Source organism: Medicago sativa, chromosome 6, assembly GCF_051527215.1.
Source record: "Medicago sativa cultivar Bolivia chromosome 6, Bolivia_mono, whole genome shotgun sequence".
Classification (NCBI taxonomy): domain Eukaryota; kingdom Viridiplantae; phylum Streptophyta; class Magnoliopsida; order Fabales; family Fabaceae; genus Medicago; species Medicago sativa.
Genome location: NC_140754.1, coordinates 6089915 through 6105466, shown reverse-complemented (window position 1 = coordinate 6105466; position 15552 = coordinate 6089915). Strand labels below are relative to the sequence as shown.

Below are 15552 nucleotides of genomic sequence, written 5' to 3'. Positions count from 1 at the left end.
TTAAACCAGACTGAGTTTTGAACACATAACCCTAAATTGGCCAGCTTGTCGTCCAATTGGTAACCTTCCCTAAAACTGTGGGAAATTGCAAAATTCATGTTTCTCAAAAGAAAGCTCAAGATCTCTCTCAAATAATACTAGTGATGAAAGCTCAAAGATTTAAAGAGATGGAAAAACTTTATTCTTATACATTAATTTGGAGTGTGATCTTAAATTCAAATGGATGTTAACATTATCAAACTCAGCATTTAAATATGCATAAAAACAATAACTTCTGATTTTCATTTACAAATACTAATATGTGTTAATTTTAAATTAGATGTATGCCATTTTTATGATAAAATATCACTTTACATAATCATATTGACTTTTGCTATGAAAGTTTTATTTTTGAAGGAAAAAATATATTGATCACACTTTATTTATATAGAAAAAGGAAATTTGAGCTTGGCGTTCTAGTTATCCATATTTTTAAAACGAAACACAAACTTTGTGGTTGTTAAAAAATTAAAATGTAAGAAAAACATAAATTCAAGTGTTAGAAAAATCACAAGTGTAACAATATTATGACATAAATATAAAATCTAGCCTTTGAAAAAACATAAACACTGTTAACTAATATTAAATATATTTTGTTAGGTGGTAAGGTTTGAAGGAAAACATGATATATCTAAACTGAAGGTCATGACAATATCTCTAAAATTAAGAGATAAAAGACAATTTAAATATTATTATTTGTTGTTTTATTTCATTTCTTTATAATCATCTTGGAGTACAAATCCTGGTTCTTCAAATTGAAAAAAAAAATAGCAATAATTCAAATTGTTGGATGCTTATGAAATAACCCATGAAATTTGGTCTTCGACTAAATATATAGAGAATCATCCTTTCAAAAAAAATATAGAGAATCATGTGGGAACAAAATCTTGTGGGCCAATCCACACTGTTAAACATTCACATTTTGTGCACTTACACTTTGGTTTCAAAGTAGGCTCGCAATGACAATCGGCATCACTTTTACATTTAAATGCTGTAATGAAAATAGAAATAAATGAGTGCAAAAAGGATAAATAAAATATGGATCTTGTTAACAAGTGTCTCTGGGGCACTCTTTAAGCATCCCAAATTTAGTAATTATTCTTTTAAAAAGTTAACTATTACAATTTCCAATGCATTCAATACACAACTTTTCATTAAAAACTTACCATTTAAAGTGCTTAAAGAGTGCCCCGGGGGCACTCGTTAACATTTTCCATAAAAAATATTTAGTACAAAGTAAATAAGGAGATATGAAAGGGATAAAAAATGGCTTACCCTCAATGTTCATTGCAAAACAAAATATGAAAAGAAAGATAATCATAATTTTAATCATATTTTCCCTTTTTACATGTAGCAAAAAGGTTTATCACTTTAATTTATAAAGCTCATCTTCCACTTACACCAATTACATAATTTATAGTACTTATGTAGTTGTAAAAAATCTTTCTTAAAATTGAAGTCATTATTAAATGTCTCTTAAGTACATCATTGTGTTGTGTTTGTCCCTTTAACACACTTAGTAAAGAGATCACATAAAAAACTTAACAATCATAAGAATACATTGTTTTATTTTATTTTAATGAATATCCATTATTTTATAACCTTTCATGGTAGGAAAAGGAAAATCATGAATTTTATTGTTAGACAACATATTTATGCATGAATCAAGTGTGTTGAATAAAAAAAGAAAAAAACGCCAAATGTGGTCCATTTTTGAATGAGGGTATTGTAGGATATAAGTTGAATACGAAATGTGGTACACTAGTTTTGATTGCTATGGTTATATTTGTTCAAGAACATTGTAACTTTTATGTGGTTTTGATGATGACAAATAATAGAGAACAACTTATCTTCTTCAAACGTGTATTGAAGTGTGCAGGTAGCATCAGATAAGCAAACTAAGAATAAGATAAAAGAAAATAAAATAAAGAAGAAGTGAAACATGTTATTTTTAATTCAAGATTAAATATATATTTTGAAACATTTAGTTCTATAACGATGGACATAACGTGGATGCTGACGTCGGTGCTCAGGTAAGTGTATTCCATTCGGTTTTTCTACATCCGATAGAAACTAAAACACAAAACTGATTTACCGTACAGTGTTGCCGGCTGTGGATGTCGGCAACCTCGCCGGATTCGGTACTCATGTAAGTTGCTATATGTTTGCTTTGTTAATTTTGATTTCAATCACCTATGTCTGCTTCGTTAATCATAGATTCAATAACCTATTTTTGCTTTGTTAATCTTTGATTCCATAACCTGTGTTTGTTTGTTAATCTTTGACGTAGATTCAATAACCTATTTTTGCTTTGTTGATCTCTGATTCCATAACCTGTGTTTGCTTGTTAATCTTTGATTCCAGTAACTTATGTTTGCTTTGATTCGTACAAGATATTGCTATTGCCAGAGAAGTGATCGAAGCAATAGCAATAGCAAAAATGCACTTCCTTAATTTGATGTTACTATTCTAAAACGACATTTAAAAAGGAACGATTGGAGTATTAGTCAAAGGAATATGGTTTTTGATACTCGTACGTTTGCAAATCTGACTTTATTTTATGTATTTACTAGCGAAGAGACAGACACTCACGTGCCCGTCTTTCCGCTCTTTTTATTGCGCTAATGTTTGAAAATTATAAACGGTGTTTTTTTTAAATAAATTGTGATTTTGATTCAAACTAAAAATATAAATGTTTGTTGTTTTTAAGTTATGACAAAGCAAATTAATCATGATTATCTATATTAATGACACCAACAATATAACAAAATAAATATACTCTTAATTCTTTTTTTAATGACACCAACAACAATCTTTATTATATAAAAAGTTGTTTAAGGGTATAATTGAAATAAAGAAAAAGTAAGTATAAATAAATATACTTATATCTAGTTTGTTACAATTTTTAAATGATCTATAAAGGAAAAAAACTATATATATATATATATATATATATATATATATATATATATTAATATCGTGTTTGTTATATTTTTTAATATTTCAATTTATTCTTATCTATTTGTTACATGTGTTATTTATATTGAAAATTGAGGGTATTTTCGGAAAGGAAAAAGCTAGCCCAAAAGAGCTGAAAGGGGTGTTTTCTTTATATATAATATAGATGCAAAAATTCAAAAATACAAAAGAATACATAAGAGACTAGAGACTAAATAAATAATTAACGTTGTTGATCTTTCTCGTCTAATTTCAAAGTGGTAAATAATATAATTTATATATTTTTCATAAAATACATACTACACATAAGTGTATTTGAGGTTAATATGTACAATCACTATCTATTTCTAACATATATAATATTTATTCTCACATGACAAACATGTCTCAAAATATATAATTAATATATGAAAATTAAGAAAAATGTGTACTCTTTATAAGATATATTGGTGGTTTGTATATGTAGTTGGTGGTGTTATTTGTGATTTAATTGCATGACTCGAAGAGCAATATTTAACACATGAATAATACCATAAACATGTATTATTTTCCAAATATATGGGTGGTTCATGCATGTACTTGATGTTGTTGTTTATTCATGACAGTTAGATAAAATCAATTATATATGCATGTTTTATTTAATATTAAAAATTGATTTTTTAATGTAATAAGTTAATTATATATTAATTGTTTTTATATTCTTTAATTAAGTTTTTTTTTAAGCCAAAAGCACAATGACATAAAATGTCAGTGCTCATATATATTATTAAAAAAAAGGAAGAAAGAAATAAAAAATAATAATTGGGGGACATAAACCTAACCTAATAAATTCACACAAAGCGTAGGTCAACCCAACCAGGTGATACCAAAAAATGAAAACAACACTAGTGGATGTCTAAAATGCGGTGTATGAACCAACCGTCAACACGGAACAAGTCCAATAACCAACAACACCTTGCAACAACAACAAACCTAATGTCTCTTTCGAGCCAAACAGTCCAACATCAAACAGGTAGACCTACGAGGGCTTTGAAACTATCTGATTTCAATCAAAAAATGATTGAGACGGATTGAAAATCGCAATGGAATGGTGTATGAGCCGACCGCCACCACGGGCATTCACGTACCAACAGCCCCCTGCAATAAACACAACAAGTATCAAAGCCCTTTCGAGCACATCAAACTCTGACCAAGCAAAGAATCCACAACCAGAAGATTCGCACCGTGTGACTAGTCTTTGAGTAATAGAACCAATGGCGTGGTGGCAGCAATCCAAAAAAATCTAAAAACATGATTAAGAAGGAACCTATTAGTTTAGTTGATCCAGGGACCACAAAATCTTAAGATTAGCTTTGCTGACGCGTATTTTTGGCCGACACCGACATTTGTTTACATTTAATTTCTTGTATTTTCTCCATTTATCGATTTTCTCCATTTATCAATGTGCATTCCTTTGTGTTTGTATTAACGTTTTATAGGTTTTGAGTAATGATATTTGTACAATTATTTCATGACAACTTTTGGAACGACGTTTTTCTTCTCTTTTTTTGTTGGAAAAAAATAATAGAGATAGAATAAAAACACAATGAGTGTACGAAAGAGAATAGTCCAAAAGTTTTCCTAAAATGACTGCACAAATATTATTTCTCTAGGTTTTTACATCTCTCAACGTGTAAGCGAAATGAATATTTGAAGTGGCGTATTTATCAATATCTGAAGAATAAATATGTTATTTTGTTTGGATTGAACTATTGCTACTCTACATAATTAATAGCGGAAATGCTTAATTGATCACAACCTCAATTAAATATTAATAGGCACACACATAAACTACATATAATTATTTATGGAAAATGATAGATACAGTGATAAAATTTATCAAGAAAATTTCAAGACAGTGTATTTGCTAACACCTTTCCTTAATTACACACCATTATCTCCCTTGATTTCCGCCAAATAACGAATTTAATTGGTTGAAACATTTTCTTGATAAATTCTTGATAAAAACTCTCTAGTGAATTAAGGATCTCTCTAACGAATGCTTTAAGTGATACTCTTTAAACATTCTAAATTAATAAATAATTAATCAAACAGGTCAAACACCACAATTTCTAATATATTGAATAGATAAATTATTTAGAGAAAGATAAAGTTCTTAAAAACTTACTATATTTAATGTATTGAAAGAATGGTCAATGAGCTTTATAAAATGATGAATCGTTCAAACGAACTCAAGTTCCATTTTTTTTGTGGAACAATTTTTAGAAATCATCACTATAGAAATTGTTGGTTCCATAATCCTTTGCATACCCTTCGATTTGAGTGGAATGAGAAATTGAAGAAAATTTTGGAACCGGATGGAATGAGTTCCATAATATTCCATTTCATTTCATTTTATTTTTTATAAATCCAAACAATAGAAAGGACTTCATTCCATTCGACTTCATCTTATTCTATCAAATTAAACATAGTCATTAAAATAAAATAAAAAAGGAGTTATGCTCCTCTTTATTTGATACTCTCTCCATTTTTTTTCTATTTTTTTTATTTAGATAGATAAAGACACAATGAAGTTTGAAAAAATATATAAATAATTAATGGTGGTGGAACTTAAGTAGTAGTAGGACCCACCATCTATTCATTTTTGTATATATCTCTTACTAAATGACATTCTTAATTTATTTTAACCAAACGGAGAGGATCCTTAATATATATATATATATATATATATATATATATATATATATATATATATATATATATAAAAGGAGTCTCATCCTTCAAGGTCCATCTCGCATCTATTGAGAAATTTATTTTTTTGGCTTCTAAAAAAAAGAGTTTAAAGGTGGTGGGTTGACGGTTCAAAACAATTTTGCACATACAACCAATCAAAATATTTAGAATTGTCACATAAATTGATGTTTTTAGTTTACGTTGCAATTCGAAATATTTTGATTGATTGTGTGTGTAAAATTATTTTGAACTATCACCCCACTACCATTAAACTAAAAAAATAGGATTTGTTCTCCCTATAAAAAAAAAATGTAAACTTGCCTTATTACAATCTCAAGTGTATAACGGCACAAATTTATATGTACCACTATGTCATACTTATTGTAACGCCCAATTTGAAAGTGTCTAGAATATTCAAATGTGCGCTAAAACTGATATTGGATACATTAATTATACATTATGGATAACGACATTGAGTCGAGAGTTTAGATACATGACATCCCAAAGTTTTTATGTTACATTATTACACGCCAAAGTTTGATATACAAGTCTAGCTACAAAGTACATAATTAAACATCTGATAATATAACATATGCTTCCACTAGTTCGATGACAAGTTGATCCCATGCGAAAATGATCAATCCAAAGCTTTTTCTTTACCTTTTCCTCGAGAACCCTGTGAACCTGAACAAAATAAGGAGTTGGATGAGACATAATGCCTCAGTGAGTTCTTTCTAGCCCTAGGCTAGTGATAACCTCGGGGAAAACCTATGGTTATCACGTGTCTAGAATACAACTTAGCGGTTGATTATATGTGTGTGGTCATACTTGTCTAGACGGATGTGTATACTAGATTCCGTCTTAACTCTATCTTAACTTGTTATAGGCTTACTATTACCATGCATGCCAAGGCGGTCGAGGGATCCTAGAACCGCTTTGCTAAGATACGTTAACGCATCGAAGCCTAAACATGTAATAATCATTGCACGAACCTATACCGAACGAATAGGGTAACTTAAGATCGTCTACGACATAATATTCTTTCCTTGCTCTATTCCAATACTAGTTCATGTCTAACATCGAACATAATCATAATCATGCATAGTTATATTCATTTAATCATTATGTTAGCATGGTTCAAACAAATATTATCTTAATTCATTTTACGGAGAGCCCCGGGTGGAGTAACCCCGAGTACAATCCCATACATGACCGATGAAACCTAATTAGGGTACATCGGACTCCCTCAGTGTCATGCGGGTCCCTTGCGGCTTGAACCATTCCCCTTGGAGAACTTCTCGTATCCCCCTGACGTGGATAACAAGAAACACGAACACCTACCTCTTGTAATAGTCTTGTTCTTATGCATACATGTAAGGTTAAACTATACGAGTTATACCCTTGATCGATCCCTTGGTAGTAAATTACATACAAGTTCATTCTTGTTCATGAGCATAGAAAATATTCATCGCATCTTATCATATATATGTATTCATGATTATCATTCTAATTCTCGACAAACTATGTCGAGGCTCTAGTTCCATTCACTTCCATTAGGTATTACTTGCTACCAGATCACCACTTGCTATATATCTCGTATGCCATGCTTCTCTATACATTGTAAATACTTGTTTGCTTTCAAGAAAACATTTAAAAGCCTATGCCTTAGAGTCTTGTTATGAGGGGTTTAATTTTGAAAAATACCGCATAATGAGAAATCAACTCGAAGGATGACTGTCGGGCTTGAGGCGAGCAAAACAGTGCGCTGATGCACTGCTCACTCGCCTAGGCGAGTAGACTCACTCGCTATGGCTAGTTGGGGGCAAGCAAGACCCCCTGTTCTGACTTCTAGCTCGCCTCGCGAGCTGTCTGCTCGATGTGGCGAGCTGTGACAGTCCAGCACCTGCAAAATTGGAGTTTTTGACCCAAAAACCTCAAATCCAAGCATCCCAAGGCATATTATAAGTATATTGATCATATAAAGGGTCCTATGTACAAGTCTTAGCAAGTATTGTAAGCATGGCATGAAAAAGGGGTAACATTCTCTATGTACAAACCCTAAAAATATATGTTTTTCCTTACAAACATAAACACAAGATCCCATGGTTGGAACTAACTAGGAACTCACCTTGATGAAGTTGAAGTTAAGCTCAAACACTCTAAACTTGATAGCAAAACTCCAGGAAGGAAAACCCTAGATAAGAAGAAACTATTTTGGTGAAGCTTGCTTCCAACTTCCTTACCCACACCCTTGATAGAACTCTATTCTTGCTTGATCTCTAACTTAGAGAAGGATTGAGAGAAGATTGGATGAAAGAATTCAAGTTTGGTGAAGATTAGTGGTGACAATTCTAGAGAGAAGGGAGAGCAATGAGTTTATGAAAATCCTAGATAGAGAAGTGAGAAAAAACTTGTGAAGAATGTTGGTCCCAACATGCTTAAGTACCACTTAGCGTGAAAATCCAAAAATACCCCTTGCCTTAAACGTGCGCATTTTATTGTTTTCAGATATTACCTCGGTTCCTAATAAGCGGGATATTACACTTATACATAACAGATTCAAGATTTAAGATCTCTGCAAAATTGATAAATTTTTTACTTAAATTCTCATAAGATCCATGATAATAAAATAATGACTTAGTAGTTTGTTCTATAAGATGTCTTCTAGGTGTTTCATATTAGTTAGTTTCTAAGTAGTTATTGTATAGTTATGGTAGTTATCTTATTATTTGTATGAACTGGTATATATAAGGATTGTATAGCTTCATTATGAATATGAAAGAAAATAATTCAATTTCTCCTTCTTTTGTCTCCGGTTTCTCCCTATAAATTAAATTTGGAGGTTGATTCTACTCAACTTGGGTCGTGCTATTTGGTGTTTTCATCATCGTTTTTGTTTACGCTGATTTAAGAATGGATATGACGATTTTGATTTTTGACGGTACTAACGAAGATACTTATTTGTGGGTGCTTTGTAACGAGCAACACTTACGAATGAACAACATACAAATGGCGGAACAATTGCAAGAAGTTGTGGCGAGTTTGTGTGAAAACTTTAAAAACTTCAAATAAATGAATTAAATTAACAACTTCAATGACATATTTAAAACTTAAAAAACTTAAAGGATCAACCCGATATTTTTGTCAAACTTAAAGGATAGAAAAAATAATGACATATGTTCAAAAAAAAAAGAAAAAATAATGACTCAGTAGTTTATTTTATAAGAATTTTAGATATATTATATTAGTTAGTTACTCCGTAGTTATTGTATAATTGAGTAGTTATTGTATAATTGTGTTAGTTATCTTATTATATGTATGAACTAGTATATATAAGGATTCTCGAGTCTAACCCTACTCAAATTAATTCTAAAGTCTAACACTACTCAAATTGATTCCTCATTTTAGATCTGAAATTGTTTCATGTTATAGAGTTCCAAATCCCTTTGGATTAAGTTTCTATTATTGATTTATTTTCCACATCCCATTCTATTATGGGTGTCGTTAAAATCAAATTAAATCAATGCACATCAGCGTTCCTTGATTGAACAACAATTTAAAAGGCCATTTTCTGGATGAGGATTTTCAGTTAACAAGATTTGTCGGAATCCGCAATCAAAGACGATGAAGTTGTCGCGTTTGGTGAATGAAATTGTAAACAACTTCATATTGAACTTGTAAAGATGTCTAATCACCAACACAAATTAAAACCAAATTTAGTATAAGCATAGAATATCAAAGAGAAATGATATTTATACAATCATTGTTAACAACTCGTTGTACAAACATGTGCTTGCAATCAAGAATGTGAGGTACAACAGATTGTGTGTGGATAGTTCTATTTGTTATCTTTTTTAATTTTAATACATTTAAACCATTGATCTCATCTAATGGCAAAATTAAATGGTCCATCGATGACGAATTTAATGACTCTCTCACCTTACACTTCACGAACTCATCATCCATTAAAAAAAACAAAATGTATCATCGTCTCCTCCCACGATAAGATTCGACCTCGGTGCATCTCAACCACCTATCACAAAAACCATGCCTTCTTTGTATCAAACCACAAATTGATTCTTATCATTCTTAAATTACACACAAAAACTTGAGGAAATAGCTAATTTTTCTATGAGACTATGGACTTTATTGCATGCATCGTTCATCATAGTATTCTCTGCCTCTATTGAATGTTTCTCCTCAAACCTCATATCCATGCTATGTTTTTTAGAACCCATCATCAGCCTCAGGGGAAGTTGTGAAAAATTGGCTTCTCTCTTCGAGGTTTCTCTCATACCAAATAATCAACTTATAATTTCACATATCAAAGTATAGACTAAAAAAGAGAAGTCTTGCTTGGCCGCAAATTTTGGGCATATATTTTTCCTTAGTAAATAAATTGAATTTATCACGAGTGCTATGAGTACACACAAATAAAAATACATTTCATTTAATAATTTTTAGAATAAATATCATTTAATTATATCCCTTTCTATCTTTACTTAATTGTGTATGTGTGCCTAAATAAAGTGTCAAAAAACTTGTGATCAAACAAGTACTTTCTAAAAAAAAGAGGTCATATTTCTTCATGGAAAAAAGTAGTCAATTTTGTAATAAAGTTCTGAACAGATAGCAATTAAATTGACAATTTCCCGAGCATTTAACCTAGGTTGGTTGATTTTAGATTTAACAAGTGTACTAAATCGTTATCGAGTAATAATATTCACAACGTAGATTCTGAAATTTTTAATTAACAACAATTCAAATCAAGGTATGTAATGCGGAGTATTGCGCATGACATAATTTGATTCTCAACTAACTAAAAAAAAATGTTCAAGATTTGCCGCATAAAGGATCACTCTCTAACCACATATGAATCCAAAAAAGTAAGTTGAACTTGTTACCCACTATTTGTACATGTTTTCATCCAACCAATTACCATCCCATAAGCCAACCCATGATGAACCACCAAAACTTTAATCCATAATCACTCCTACTCCGCATGTATTCTCGATCACCATTTATCAAGCAGAGTAAAATTAAACTATCCCACTATGCACACCCCCGTCTCTTCACTCTCTCGATCAAGACACACTTTATCCCACCACTACTACAAAATTGAGAAAATATAGCGCCTCTTTAATAGCACTTTTATCACTAAAGCGCTATAAATCAAAACACGGAGGCTTTAGCTAGCGTTTTTATAAAAAAGCGCTATCTTTGATATTTAGTTCATATAGAAAATTTTAAAAAGCGCCACTTTAGATTCAATAAAATTAATAAATATTAAAAAAAGAAAAAATATTTCTCTTAGATAGTGCTTATTATAGGAAGCGCTATTTTTGGATCAACTATTAAATAGCGCTTTTAAAGCGCTATGGTTGGTTTGAGTTTAATAGTGTTTATAGTTTAAGAAAAGCGCTATATATCAATTGATTTTACATAGGATTTTACATAGCCGAGTGGTATAGTATATGTCCAGTTAGCCTGTTGTCACCAGTTCGAATCCTCTGGGCAGGCCTTTTCTGTTCTTCTGGGCAGGCCTTTTCTGTTCTTTTTTATTTACATTAAATTTATCTCTGGGCCGGCCTTTTGTGTTTTTTATTTACATTAAATTTTGTCACAAATTCGATTCTCTGGGCCAGCCTTCTGGGCTATATATCAATTGATTTTACATAGCCGAGTGGTATAGTATATGTTCAGTTAGCCTGTTGTCACCAGTTCGAATATCTGGGCAGGCCTTTTCTGTTCTTTTTTATTTACATTAAATTTATCTCTGGGCCGGCCTTTTGTGTTTTTTATTTACATTAAATTTTGTCACCAATTCGATTCTCTGGGTAGTAATTTTTTTTTTCTTGACGCAATTTATATTTATACATTAACTAAAAGCCTACGTTTTATGCTTTGGTTTTTTATCATATATTTATTAAAAATAAATGTTTTATATATTAACTAAAAGTGCTAGTATTTTGTCCCGTGAGCATAGCTCAGTTGGTGTAGGACAATGCATTATTATATGCAGGGGCCGGGGTTCGAACCCCAGACACCCTACTTATTCACCTTATAAGGTGAATTCTAGCCACTAGGCTACCTGACTGACCCAAAAAAAAAAAGTGCTAGTATTTTGGATCCTAAACAAAAAAAAACAAAATCAACTATAAAACGTATTGTTTTTCTTAAGATAAGTTCAAACCTCTTTTCCTCAAAACCTTCACAGATCGTGCAACTCTCATTCCATAACCACGTTTCTCTCGTTCTTTCATTCATCACCATCAATCGTCTCCTCGGATTCATTCCAAAACCACGACCTCTCATGAGATCTTACGAGCACCACCTCTATCTCAGTCTTCTTTACAGTTCATCATCTCACTGTTCCTGTTCGAGTTCCAACTTTCTCAATACTCAATTCTTCATTCTAGGTATCATCTTCATTCTTTCCTTACATTTCCTTTGTCAATTTCACTCAATTACTCTTCAATTTTTCATATTGTTGTTTTAGGGTTCACACTAAAATTAAGATCACAGTGTTAGTATTTAGGATGAATTTGACAACAGGAGATTGAATTTGTTCTCTGTGAAACTGAATGTGGTTTTTGCTGTGAAATTGAATTTCTGTTGTGAAACTTAATTTGGGTTTTTATGTTTGCTTATTTCATTGACTGTTTGTGGTTGCTCATTTCATTGATTGTTTAATTTAAATAGGAAATTCATATTATTTTTGTTGATTGATGTTTGGATAAGAAAACATCAAGTATCCATATTGTTTGTAAAAATACATAACGAAGTAGAGAAGCAAAATACACAAATCATACTTACTAAGTGATGATATGATATGTGAATAATTATTGTCTGAAAAGTGAAAATTGTGGATAGTTTTTACTTGGTTGATAATAGTTTCTATTGAATGTGACAAGCCAGATATTAAGAAGATGTAGCTTGATGTTAAGTCCACTATAACTATGAAAATTCTGCATATTTGAATTGATTAATGCTGAGGAAATTGAATATTGAAAGGTGTGATACATATAGTGTGAGGGAGAGCCATGTTAAGGAAAATCTTATGATGTCATCTATTATATTTGTGCTTCAAGGTATGGAATATGGGGTTGGGACTTACTGGTATAGAAACTATTGTTGTAGGGGACATTTGTGTAGGTGATATCAGGTGTTAATAATATAACATAACCACTTTAAAAAATTTGTGTATAAATATAAATAATTTTATTGATACAACTACTTATTTTATTTTTTGTAGTATCCTCGCCAAGAAAATGGTATAGATTGCGGGTACTTTGTGATGAGGTTTATGAAAGAGATTCTCATTTCTAATCTAAATGAGATTTCAAAGCTGGTATATTATTTTTATATTAAAGTATAATATCTGTATGAGTCAGGATCCGTTGACAGCAGGTGTAAGTCAAAAGACTTACACCAAATCTCAACCATTAAATCAAATTAATCCAATGGTTCACAAATGTTTCATTAGAGAAGTATGTGAGTCCTTTTTCTCGTTATTCATGGGAACAAATTAATTCATATGGCTTAATTTATCTATGTGAACCCACTCTGTGACAAAGTTGTTTCTATTTCCCTTTTATTGCCCATTTGTTTCCAACACATGTGCACAGTGAAAACCGCAGCTTAGGATCCAAGCTTAATTTTAATACGGTTTGTTCTCTCATGATTAATTGATCAAACTAATATTATTTTCGTCTAAAAAACTTGACTGCATCAATCGCAAATTAGGTTCCAACGTATTCAAATTTGATTTTTTTTTCCATCACGAAGATCTGGTTTGCTCGATGGAGAAACAAAGTGTAGGGAAGAAAATTGAGGTTTAGCCACAAATTGATCAAGATTAAACTGCACAGGACAAATTGATCAAGATTAAACTGCACAAGTGGTGTATGATTTCTTTGAATTTGTTGTAAATCTAGGGTTTTTTGTTTTACCATGAATAACGAGAAAAAGGACTATCATGCATCTCTTAGGAAACATTTGTGAACCATTGGATTAATTTGATTTAATGGTTGAGATTTGGTGTAAGTCTTTAATGGTTGAGATTTGGTGTAAGTCTTTTGACTTACACCTGATGTCAACGGATTCTGACTCTATTTGTATATAATTAAGTTTTATTAAGTAACATGGTTATTTTTGATGTTATAATATATGCAGTACATTGATGGTTTCAAGTGTTTGACATACTCAAAAGATAAACTAATAGAAATCCAAGAAGAATGGTGTTAGTTCATGATCAGCCTAAGAGTTATATGATATATTTTTGGTAAAGTGAGTTTCATGTTTCTAAATATATTTGCTAGAAGTGGTAGTGGACTAGTGGTTTTAATCTACATTATAATTTTGCTTGAATTTGTACTCATGAGTAGTACTTTGAATTTGTACTCATGAGTATTTTGAATTTTCCTCTAATATAATATAATATAGTGTTATTGCTTAATGATGTTTTCTGCTATATATTCAGGTGGAGGAGAGTTAACGAAATTTGGAAACGAATAATGATTTGCCTGCTTGTTTTGGATAAAAATGTTGAGACGACCAAGAAGATAGATGAAGAGTGCTGCACGCTACCATATAGAATATTTTGATCTTTATGTTAACTAATTAGTTGTAACTTAGAGATATCCATATTACCAAATTAGTGGCTATACATTTCTGACTTTTATGCTTTATATACATACATTTTATGATATATCTAAGTTTTATTTGATAAATAATAGTCTCAATTATAATGAGTCAAAAATATATATATTTCCCTTAGAAAATTTTTATATATATATATATATATATATATATATATATATATATATATATATATATATATATATATATATATATGGGTTATGATAGAAGACACCTTTTATGAAGGTGTCTTTTATCAAGTTACTCTATGGGCATTTGCGAAAAGACACCAACTTACTTTTATGAAGGTGTCTTTTAGCAAAGTTATAACTAAAAAGTGAAAATCACACCTTAAGGTGTGACTTGTTAAAAGACACCACCAAAGGGTGGCTTGTAACAAAACCCTATATATATATATATATATATATATATATATATATATATATATATATATATATATATATATATATATATTACTTTAAAAAAAAAGCCTGGCAAAAATATAAATTAAATGCATTTCCTAGCGCTTTTTTCTGTATAAAGCGCTATCTAAACCTAGTGTTACATAGCGTTTTAAAACTAAAAGCACTATTTTTAACCCCTTTTAGTTGGCGTTTGTTTTTGAAAGCGCTATCTAAGGAGAACCTTTGCTAGCGCTTTAGACAAAAAAAAGCGCTATATTACCTTTACCAGCGCCATTTATAGTAGCCTACTATAAATGGCGCTAGGGCTGGGCATGGTTCGGTTATCCATATTAACCGAACCGAACCTAACCGAATTGGTGAAATGGTTCGGAATAACTGAACCGAACCGTTTAAGTTTTGGAAGTAACCGAACCGAACCAAAGTTATGGTTCGGTTAACCGTTTTCTTGCCTATTAACCGAACCGAACCAAACCATTAAGCATATCTATTTAAACCCAACTTATTTTAAAAAAACAACTTATTTTAAAATAACTTATTTTATGCAAAACAACTTATTTTAAAATCAACTTATTCAAAACAGCTTATTTATGCAAAACAACTTATTAGGATCTCATTTTTCAAAATAACTTATTCGAAACAACTTATTTATGTAAAACAGTTTATTAGGATCTCTTTTCAAGAAACAACTTATTCAAAACAACTTGTTTATAGAAACAGCTTATTAGGATCTCTTTTTAAAAAACAACTTATTCAAAAC

At 30.8% G+C, this 15552-nt stretch overlaps 2 long non-coding RNA genes across 2 annotated transcripts; both read right to left on the bottom strand.

Annotated features, from left to right (window-relative positions):
* Positions 1-720: 720 nt before the first annotated feature.
* Positions 721-1636, bottom strand: LOC146912358 (uncharacterized). Its single transcript, XR_015016436.1, has 2 exons — positions 1315-1636; positions 721-1030 (listed from the first exon to the last, which is right to left on the bottom strand). It is a non-coding gene; the product is annotated as an uncharacterized LOC146912358 (long non-coding RNA).
* Positions 1637-9465: 7829 nt separating this feature from the next.
* LOC146912357 (uncharacterized) lies at positions 9466-14499 on the bottom strand. The gene is made up of 2 exons (XR_015016435.1): positions 12239-14499; positions 9466-12064 (listed from the first exon to the last, which is right to left on the bottom strand). It is a non-coding gene; the product is annotated as an uncharacterized LOC146912357 (long non-coding RNA).
* Between the last annotated feature and the right edge of the window lie 1053 nt (positions 14500-15552).